Source organism: Theropithecus gelada, chromosome 6 (genome assembly GCF_003255815.1).
Source record: "Theropithecus gelada isolate Dixy chromosome 6, Tgel_1.0, whole genome shotgun sequence".
NCBI lineage: Eukaryota > Metazoa > Chordata > Mammalia > Primates > Cercopithecidae > Theropithecus > Theropithecus gelada.
Window position 1 is genome coordinate 84,176,515 of NC_037673.1, and position 9,405 is coordinate 84,185,919.

The window sequence follows — 9,405 nt, forward strand, 5'->3', positions numbered from 1 at the left end:
TCAAAGAAATATCACCTTATTATAAGGTCAATGTAGAGATTATTTCCAATACCCTTCAAACTCATGCTCAGATACAGTACCTCTCTTCAACACACACAAATAAAACAAAATGTCAGAAGTTTGATGTGTAATAGAAAAAAGAAAAATTGGGACATGTTGCACCAAGAGCAGTGAAACAGCAAAAAATAAAATGAAAATAATAACATTGAAATGTATTTTTATTGATCGATAAGTTATGTAACATTAGTATGATACAAAGCAAGTTTGATATGACAATGGTAAACACATAATTATAATATTGTTTATTTTCCTTAGATGTTATATTTAACATATTTACATAAAAGACCAAGATGTAGGCAAAAGCTTCAGTAATTTGACTCCATTGAGTGCTTTCAGTAAACAATAGGTTTCTCCAGCAAACATCTTATTGCCTTAATTGAACCTCCTTGAAAAAGAAAACCACACACTTTGTAATGTAAATGTTAATTGTAGTAGACAATGGTTCTAGGTAAATAGCACCCCTGGACATGAAGTAAATGAAAGGAATACAGGCACTTAACAATGAAAGGTTGTTTGCACAAACAGTGCTTCAAATGTAAATAAACAAGGGTCTTCTCAACGGTCACTACAGTAGTAAAACTTTGGCACGTGTACAGCAGCCAAATTGATAATTTATGTATATAAAGTCTCTCAGACTTTCTAACTGAAAGTAACAGTGGTTTAACAGGCTTCTCCAGTCTGAAGTCATATAAGGAATTGAAGCTACAAAGGAAATTGTACTACTTTTAAAGAAAAAATGTATATTTGGGATTGTCAGTAATCCAGGCCACATGGAAGATAACAGGCTATTTGGAATATTTTCTAATTGCAATGGTTACATTTCTGTGTAAATGCCTATACAAATGTTTGCTTGGTGACATATGGAAAACTTAAGGACTTTTATGAAAAGGCGGCAATGGGGACCTACAAAGCACCAAAGTTTCTGCTAGGCATAGTATTATTTTTAGATTACATTAAAATGGCTATTTCGACCCATCTAGCTGAGACAATTTCAAAATAAACTTTTTATCATATTGTTATAATCAACTTTCTACAGGTTAATGATTTTATAGTTTTACTTCTGGTGTATATCTACTAGCTCAATTAGACCAAATTCCTAGATGTATCATGTTAAGAGGTAAAAAGCCTCATGAAATTATAATGACTGTTTATATAGAGATATGTATTTTAAAATACAGCCCACCCAAAACAAAAGTAAAAATGTGGTCACAAGGCCATAATCTCATGGACTGAGATTTTGACATTAGGGGCAGGCAGTCATGGGACTTTCTTGGAATTGCTTTCTAATAGGTTGCCTTGAATTCTGAAAATCTCAAACAACGAAGAAAGCCAAACTTAATTATGGCCAGATTAAACAGTGGTTAAAAAATTAACAGAAGCAGACAGTATGCAGCAGCTACAGACCAGTTGGTGCTGCCATTTGGGGAGCTGCAGATGGCTGTGGGTGGGAAATGCCTTTACTTTCTTAAGCGATGGAGATGAGTATGGTGTGTGCACTTGATGTTTTTTTCATACCCCCACCCCCCAACAGGGCTGTCTGTCATAGGCTGCCCGGCCTCGCTTTATCACTTGCCCCCGAGCGTGGGAATCGGAGCGTCCTGCCGTTCACATCTCCTGCATTCCGTTTAGCGGAATCAATTAGGCAAGACAGACCCTCAGATTCCCCACCCCCTTTCCATTTTTGTCAGGTCTATATACGTCCTAATTATTTCAGTTTGGGATGCCAGAGCTGTTTCCTGGATAGACCTGATCATCCTTAAACAAAAAGAGAGGAGGCGCACACGTGGGTTGTGGCGTAAATGTCACTTTCATTTCCAATGCTAGGCGCAGAGTAAGACAGAACATTTTTTTAACACTTTGACAAGAGGGGAGGCGATCTCGTCTCCATCATGTCTTTCTGCTTCAGTAGCTTCCTCAAGGAAACCCTCTTGGAACAGAGAAGCATCTGTCCTTGTATTTTGAATAGAAGAATAAAAATCAGCCCTTGCTGGTTTTTTCTTTGGTTTTTTTTTTTTTTTTTTTTTTTTTTTCCATTTTTCCTGCTAGCTCTAAGTCCTCAATATATATAAATCACTAACCTTCCGGTATAAACTTTTCTGAAAGTCTAATTTCGTACAAATTGACAGACAGCCCAAATACATGTAAAGTAATTTCCAAGCACAATCTTCCAATTTTTGAGGGGGAGGGGCCTCAGGAAGGAACTGCCCAAGTCTACATGTTATGGAATCATTTTTAAACTAGGTACCAGACATCTCTGCAACAGCTTTCTAAGAAAAAAAATCCCTGATACATAAACTTTTGCCTCAAAATAGAACAAACTGCACATGCATCTTTACTCATTAGCACTATACACTTCTTTGCAGCTGCAACAACCCCTCTCAAGATATATCTGGCACCTTGATATTTTAGCATATGTGTGTCACTTAATTTCCTCTCATCCCACCTTTAATCATAAGGGAAAAAACAAAACAAAAACAAAGTTAGATTCAATAAGTATTCCTGACCTTTCTGGTTTTTACTGTCTCTCGGTTGTAGTCTTTCACTCTCACACGCTCCCCGGCGATCTTGAAGGAGTTTTTACTTTCGGTTATCTAGCTTTATGAAGACCAATACACTCATACAGCTAGATAACCAAAGATAACAACTCGCTTCCCACACAGGCCTCTGTCTTCCTCTTGCCAGACTCCAGGTCCCGATCCTTTCTGGCAGTACCGAGGAGTAGTCGTCCAGGATACTTGCCGCGCTTAAGATTCCTCCTTTTATGTGAATATGACCTGGTTTCTGTTTGTGTGTGTGCGCGGCTAAAATATCCAAACGAGATCTGTTGCCTTCAGAGTTTATTCCGAACTTTTTTTTTTTCCTTTCAGCAAGTAATCTCCGGCAGCGTTAGCCAACAATTCATCTATTAATATCAGAAAATAAAACCAGCTATTAAGGTGCAGCAAGCTGTTACGAATGAGCAGCAGCATCCGTCCCTTCACAGGCCTCTATTTGCATTGTAAATTGCTTCTTTCTCACGCAAGACTCTTTAGCCTCTCTCTATAGAGATGTATAAAGCCAACGGCAATTTCCAGCGCAGGTTAAGGAGGAAGGAAAAAAAAAACATCCCATTCTATAGAAGTGACAGCTGATTCAAGGATCTGCTCCTGATCCTTTTTGGTTAGGCACCATGAGCTTTTTACCAAGCGGTGGCAGCTTGATTGCACATATCTTGTGTGTATGTGTTTTAGGGGGAAGATCCTCGATTTCACAGGGCTTCTAGGCTGGGAAGGAGAAGATGCCGTCTTGCTGGCCTGCTGCTGCCCCCGGTCTGAAAGAAGGAGAAAAGGGCCATCATTGGAGGGGCTTTCACTGCCAAATTGTGGACCAGCCCGGCAAGGTCAAAGGTTCGAGACCGCGGGAGACCAAGGTAATGATGATGTCATGAGAAATCTCAAGTACATGGTTATTGATATGCATCAGTGATCAGCCAACTGCCCCACGCCTGCTGCCTGAGCAGCGGCAGCGACAGCAGCAGTAGCGGCAGCATTGCAACAATCCCTATTTTCTCAATCAACATCTCTTCCGCTAGCACTACCGACTGCTCCTGGAAAAGCAACCCGCGGCCTTTTACCTCCTCCGTGCTAGTGTAGATCGTTCTAATATCCAAAGACTGGAAGAAATCTCTCTCTAAGGACAGATAAAAGCATTTCAGATCTGGGGAACGTCTTTGCCTGCATTTTTCTTCTGGCAGATTGCATAGGCAGACAGATGGAAGGCACTTTGCTATTGCTTAAAGCAGGGCCTCGTTTTCTGGGGCTGGGAATCAGATCTGTATTACGCAGTGAGTCGATGTGTGATTACATTGACAATTTGCTCTGGTGGTGTGTTTTTAATGGCTTCACAGCTCAGTCATGTTTTGTATCTATGTACCATGGCGATAGGGCAGCGTATTTTGTTCTGTAAGTTCAAACTGAATGCTCTTAAGCAAGTGGACTTCATCCTGGTTTTTTAAAAATGACTGCATATGTAGGGTGTGTGCGTTAGAATGCAGCACAGATAAACATTGCAGCATTAGTTTCTAATGCTGTACACAACTCTGCTGTAATGAAAATCCTGAGCCTTTGTCTATTGTTTTAAACATCAATTTTCATACAAAAGGAAAATGTAATAGTCTTGCTTCTGAAAGTATGAAAGAAGCATTGTTACCTCGTGAAGAATACATATAAAACACCTGGATGTTAAGAGCATAACTCTGCCCTACCTTCCCCTTCTCCACCCCCACCTTTCTTCTATCTAGAGAGGAATGCTGTTTTATTAATTAATTAGCCTCATTCCTTTTCTTAGAACTTTTCAAAGTGTGAATATGATCACTTCAAAGAGTCTTTTTCTTCTTCTCTCTCCTTAGTAATGAGTAATCTATGTCTAACACATAATACGCGTAGTTGTAATATTCAAATGTCCCTCAACAGAACATCTAAGGTAATCTACATAAGATTCATATTTACCAAGGGTGAACCTTATGAACTGCTTTTCAAAATTTCAAGTTATGTTTGGTCATATTGCTATTCTTTAAAATATATGCTATTAGAGTAATCTTAATATTCTTTGCACATATGACTAGTTTATCACAATACTCTCATTTCTATAGATTATTTTCCCCAACAACTAAAACACTTTTGGAATTAACATACACTTTCATTAATTCAGTGACTTATTCATTTAAGACACGAATGTGAACACGCTTACTGAATTACATACAGAGCACATATATATAAACCCTATAAAAAAAGACTAGCAAGAAAATCAGAATAGTGAGGAAAAGCCTATAATTAAGAGTTTAAACTACAATATTACACCAACTAAAGACATGATTTAGTAACATAGATGCCAGCGTTTCCCAAGATTTTTTATTTCTTTACTTTTTTGGTAAACATTCCACTACTGATTATTTTGAAAAGACTAAGCTCTTGAAATTGTTCATCTATTTTTCTTATCAAATTATGGTACAAGAGGTACAATCAGAAATGGCTGCATTGGGTTATACATAAAATGCACAAGCAAACCAAAAACTAATTCAGAGAAACACACCTCCATGAAGTTACTGTTCCTTCTTGAACTATCTGGTCACAACATAAACTACTAAATAAAAATGTAACATATCACTGAGGCACATTTCACTTTAGACATTATGTCAAACAGTAATGAGCTTTGCCGCCTTGGAAGAGTGAGAGTATTGTGGCCTTGCTTTCCAAGACACAGATGCAGAATCATTAGTGATTTGGCATGTATTACTTAAAGCAAGCATGTGGTCAGATGACAGATATTTTTAGAATATCCTTTTGCTTTATATATACCTGGGTGGGGGTTGGTGGAAGCAAAGAGATGTCATGCATTTGTCTGTGTACGTTTATCACCCCCATATCTGTGTGAATTTGCAAAGTAACAGGGCTATATTTCCACACTTGGCAACTAAATGCATTTTTAAAACCAAAGTACCCATCATGAAAGCCAAGACACTGAACATTTGGTATGCTTCTACAATTAAAAGCTACAGAAGATACTGTCTTAAAATAGCATATTCTAGGGCAATGCCACATAGTCATATCAACTGGACTCTAGGCCTGGTCCCCATGCCTGGCACATATGACATAGACTCATCATGGGAGCCCCAATAAGTAAAATGAACCAACATTAGGATTATAGGCAGTCTGTGCATTAGCCAGATAGCCAATTAAATATTTTACTCTCTACCATCTCTCAGGATATGCAGAAATAAAAACTACACAGGAAGGTTTAACACAGAGCATCTGATTATTTTGAATATTGCCAAAGTTTATATGATAGTTTACCATACATATTTCAAAGACTGTATTATTATACAGGATGTGACACAAGTTGAAACAATTGTGTAGCCCTAAAGATTCCTAGCAATATCTGTCACATACTAAGAGCAACTATTAACACCTACATGTTATATCAGATATTTTTGCTTTCAAAAAGCTATTAAGCTGAGCAGAATACCATTTTGAAATCTGCATACTGAAGGATATACTGAATTTAAATGGTTTGCCTGCTCATTCACTAATAAATTCCCATTAATGGCCAGTAGATTAGGACGTGATTGTCATGCTTGTTTTCTAATCTTTTTATAGGTCTCCAGATGGCTGAAACATGAATTGAAACATTCTGGTTTACTTGGGAGTAAACAGTCTCTGTTTAAGTTAAAAGTGAAAAGTTAGGTTTTCCACATTATTTGGATCAGAATTACGCTATTTCATAAATTCAAATGCATTAGGTTTGTCACCAATATTTGGAACACCTCTGAATCCTATTCAGATTACTATAAAGTACATGAAGAATTGACCTATCACTGAGATCCCCTTTTAATATTTGGTTTGTACGATTCAAATGCATGTAAACCACAGTCCACTAGTACAGTCAAGACTACCATTTTCTACATAAAAGCCATTTAATTTACAGTGATTTGTATAGTTCAGGCAAGGTACCTGACTGGCTTACTTTCTAACAAAAGTATACTATTGTTTACTCTGTATCTCAAATTTCTTTTTTATGGGCAGTTACAGGTTATATTTGTATTATGCTTGATACATAATATACAAAGGCTCCCTGCAGAGGAGAAGGCTGCACATACAGAACCTTAGAGCATGAATTAGGAGATATGCAACCCACTGCAGGCCTGCCACCCAGTAAATAATACTCTGTTTTGTACATCACTTGGATTTTATCAAATGTAAATTTCAAAATTACCTTTGGTTGGTTGGATTGTCTATTCATTTATGCTTCTTTGCAGTCTCATCTGAAAAACAGTCCAGAAAACGAATGATCACAGTTTTTATATATATGAATAAAGTCATGTAGCTATTGCTTCATTTAAAATATTGCTATTACCATGATTCCTTAAAATGCCAAGAGATTCCATAAAACCCCAGTACAATGTATCCTGGGTCTCAGCACCCACAGGGTTAAATATGGTAATTTGCATTTAAATGGAGACATGCATGATAATGTGAATGCAAAATATGCAGAATCTGGAGGGGTTTGAGAAATTAATTTTTCTTTCTTCTTTTCTTTTATTTTTAGCTTGGAAGGAAGAGGGACTCTTAAAAAAACATTAGGGACTTGAACCTTGTAACCTGCCATACAAAAGAAGAGAGTCTTTCCATGTAAGGATTTTAAGTCTGGAACAGCCTTATTTTCTAAATGTTTAAGGAACTGAATTTCCAGGCCTTTCGAACAATGGGAATCCCTGGATAAATATCTACTCCATTAGAAAGATGCAAATAGTTTACTGGAAGGCCACAGCACAGTGAGATGTGCATTCATATCTATGGCTCCTGATTGGCTCTTTCCTTCAGTAAATCAATGAATAATGTAAAACCTGATTGCTGTAAAGTGGTGGATTTTTGAAAAATTCCCTTCCCCCATTCCCTCTCGATCCAAGATTCAGGAATTCAATACTCCCCCAAATAGGTTGCTTTTCTTTTATGATTTTTTATGCTTATTGTTATTTTGGACTGGAGGGGTGGGGCTATTGGTTTTGCAAAATGAAAGTATTGCCCTGGTTTAATTACGCTGACTGTGGGAGCTCGCTTCCTGGGACAGCGCCCTAATTACCGGTGCCAGGGTGGAGAAAGGAGGGTGGTGGGCAGAGGTGGACACCAAGAAAGGGAGGAAACGGAATCCGACTCTGCGGTTCTGGGCCCAAGGCAGCCACAGCTCCAAAGCGGCCCCTGGCCGTGGCCGTGACTTGACAGAGCCTCCGGTCTAACTTCTGATCAATTCCACTGCTCTCCTGACCTCTCAAGACAGTCCCCCATTCAAGCACCGCGGGTACATTTGCAAGATAAAACGCCGCAGACACTAATGCAAATACATTGCCCGAGTTCCCATCACCCTGGGTTCCTGCAGATAATTCCAGGCCACAGAAAGGAGTTCTTGCCTTCCACAGCCGGGTCTAGACTCTAAGCAAATCGCAAAGACCCAGCTCCGTTTGGATACCAGAAGCGTCTTAAGCTGAACCGCTCCAAGTACCAATAACTAACCACGATGGTTGCATCTTGATGAATCTCAACTTGGGATAACCCTGTAAAGCGGCCTCTCACCTCCCAAAATTCAAAAGGCAAAGAGAAAAGGGAAGTGGAAAGCCACCAGATCTAGTTAGCTACTGTACTAAGTTTTCCACCAAAATCGAATCAGACCCTCGCTTCCTTGCCAGGTAATTGCAACTTTGGGGGCGGTTAAAGGGAGGCGAATTATTCAAAATGCGAATTCGAATCCAGAAGTGCAAAATACAAGTGCATTTTGTTCTAGGTTTAAAAGGGAAACCCCCCCCACCACCACCACCACCACCATCACAAAATTACATACAAAAATTCCCTTTTCCAACGCGAAGATTTCCTGGCATCTCTCTGCGATTGGGGGTCAAGCCGCTGGATAATTAACAGTACTGGCTCAGAAAACTCACGAGATCAACAGGTTTAACATCCGAGGCACACAATCAATTAGCTGAAGCAAAGCCCCGGACTGGCCCTCGGAGCGGCCCGCAGCGGGGCTCTGCGGGCACCGGCTAGCGGGCGAGGTGAGGAGTGCGGGCGCGGGGCCGCGGCAAGCACTGCTGGCCTCACGCCGCCGGCGAGCTGCAGCCTGAGGGCCGCCACGATACTCACTTGATCTCCCTGCGCCAGGAAATGCTGCCCCCCAAATCCAGCTGGGCAGGAACCGAGGCGCCGGCTGAAAGACAAGATCCAGAGTCACAGCACGGCCGCAGCACACAAACAGGCTCCTTTCGGCGTCTCCAAAAAAAAAAAAAAAAATGTGTTTTTCTCATCATTCCTCTCCTCTGCTCAGCACATTTAAAACTGCCGCTCAATTCCACATGGTGATTCTTGGTTGATTGCGTCTAAAATAGTTTAAATGGGTCTTCCCTTCTGGGGAGAGGGAGAAGGGAGCAAAAGACCAAGGAGGAAAAAAAAAAAGCCAACTTTTCCCCCCCATGCCAGGCACTTGCTCCCTGAGCCTCGGAGTGGAGAGTGAAGTGGTGTGTGCGAGGCTTGGCAAGTTTTTGGGGGGGCTGTCCAAGGTCTAGTCCAGCCCCCTCTGCCGAGGAGGACGTGCTCTGAAACTCAACCAATTTCCCCACTGCTTTTGTTACTGATGAACTGAAGCCCTATTGTTCATCCATTGCCACGGTCTTTTTCAGTCCCCACACTACGTTCTGCGTTGCCACAGATAATGAATTTGCACCCAAACCTCTCACAGTCCCCTCCTGACAGACGGAACAAATTAGAAATGTCTCGTCTGAAGGAAGGCAATGGCTACATTTTCCTATTGTAGGATGCAAAG

General features: G+C 40.3%; 1 long non-coding RNA gene across 1 annotated transcript; it reads right to left on the bottom strand.

Moving 5' to 3' along the window:
• Window positions 1–200: 200 nt before the first annotated feature.
• On the bottom strand, window positions 201–9,098 carry LOC112625786. The gene is made up of 3 exons (XR_003119778.1): window positions 8,730–9,098; window positions 6,811–6,859; window positions 201–3,370 (listed from the first exon to the last, which is right to left on the bottom strand). It is a non-coding gene; the product is annotated as an uncharacterized LOC112625786 (long non-coding RNA).
• Window positions 9,099–9,405: the final 307 nt, after the last annotated feature.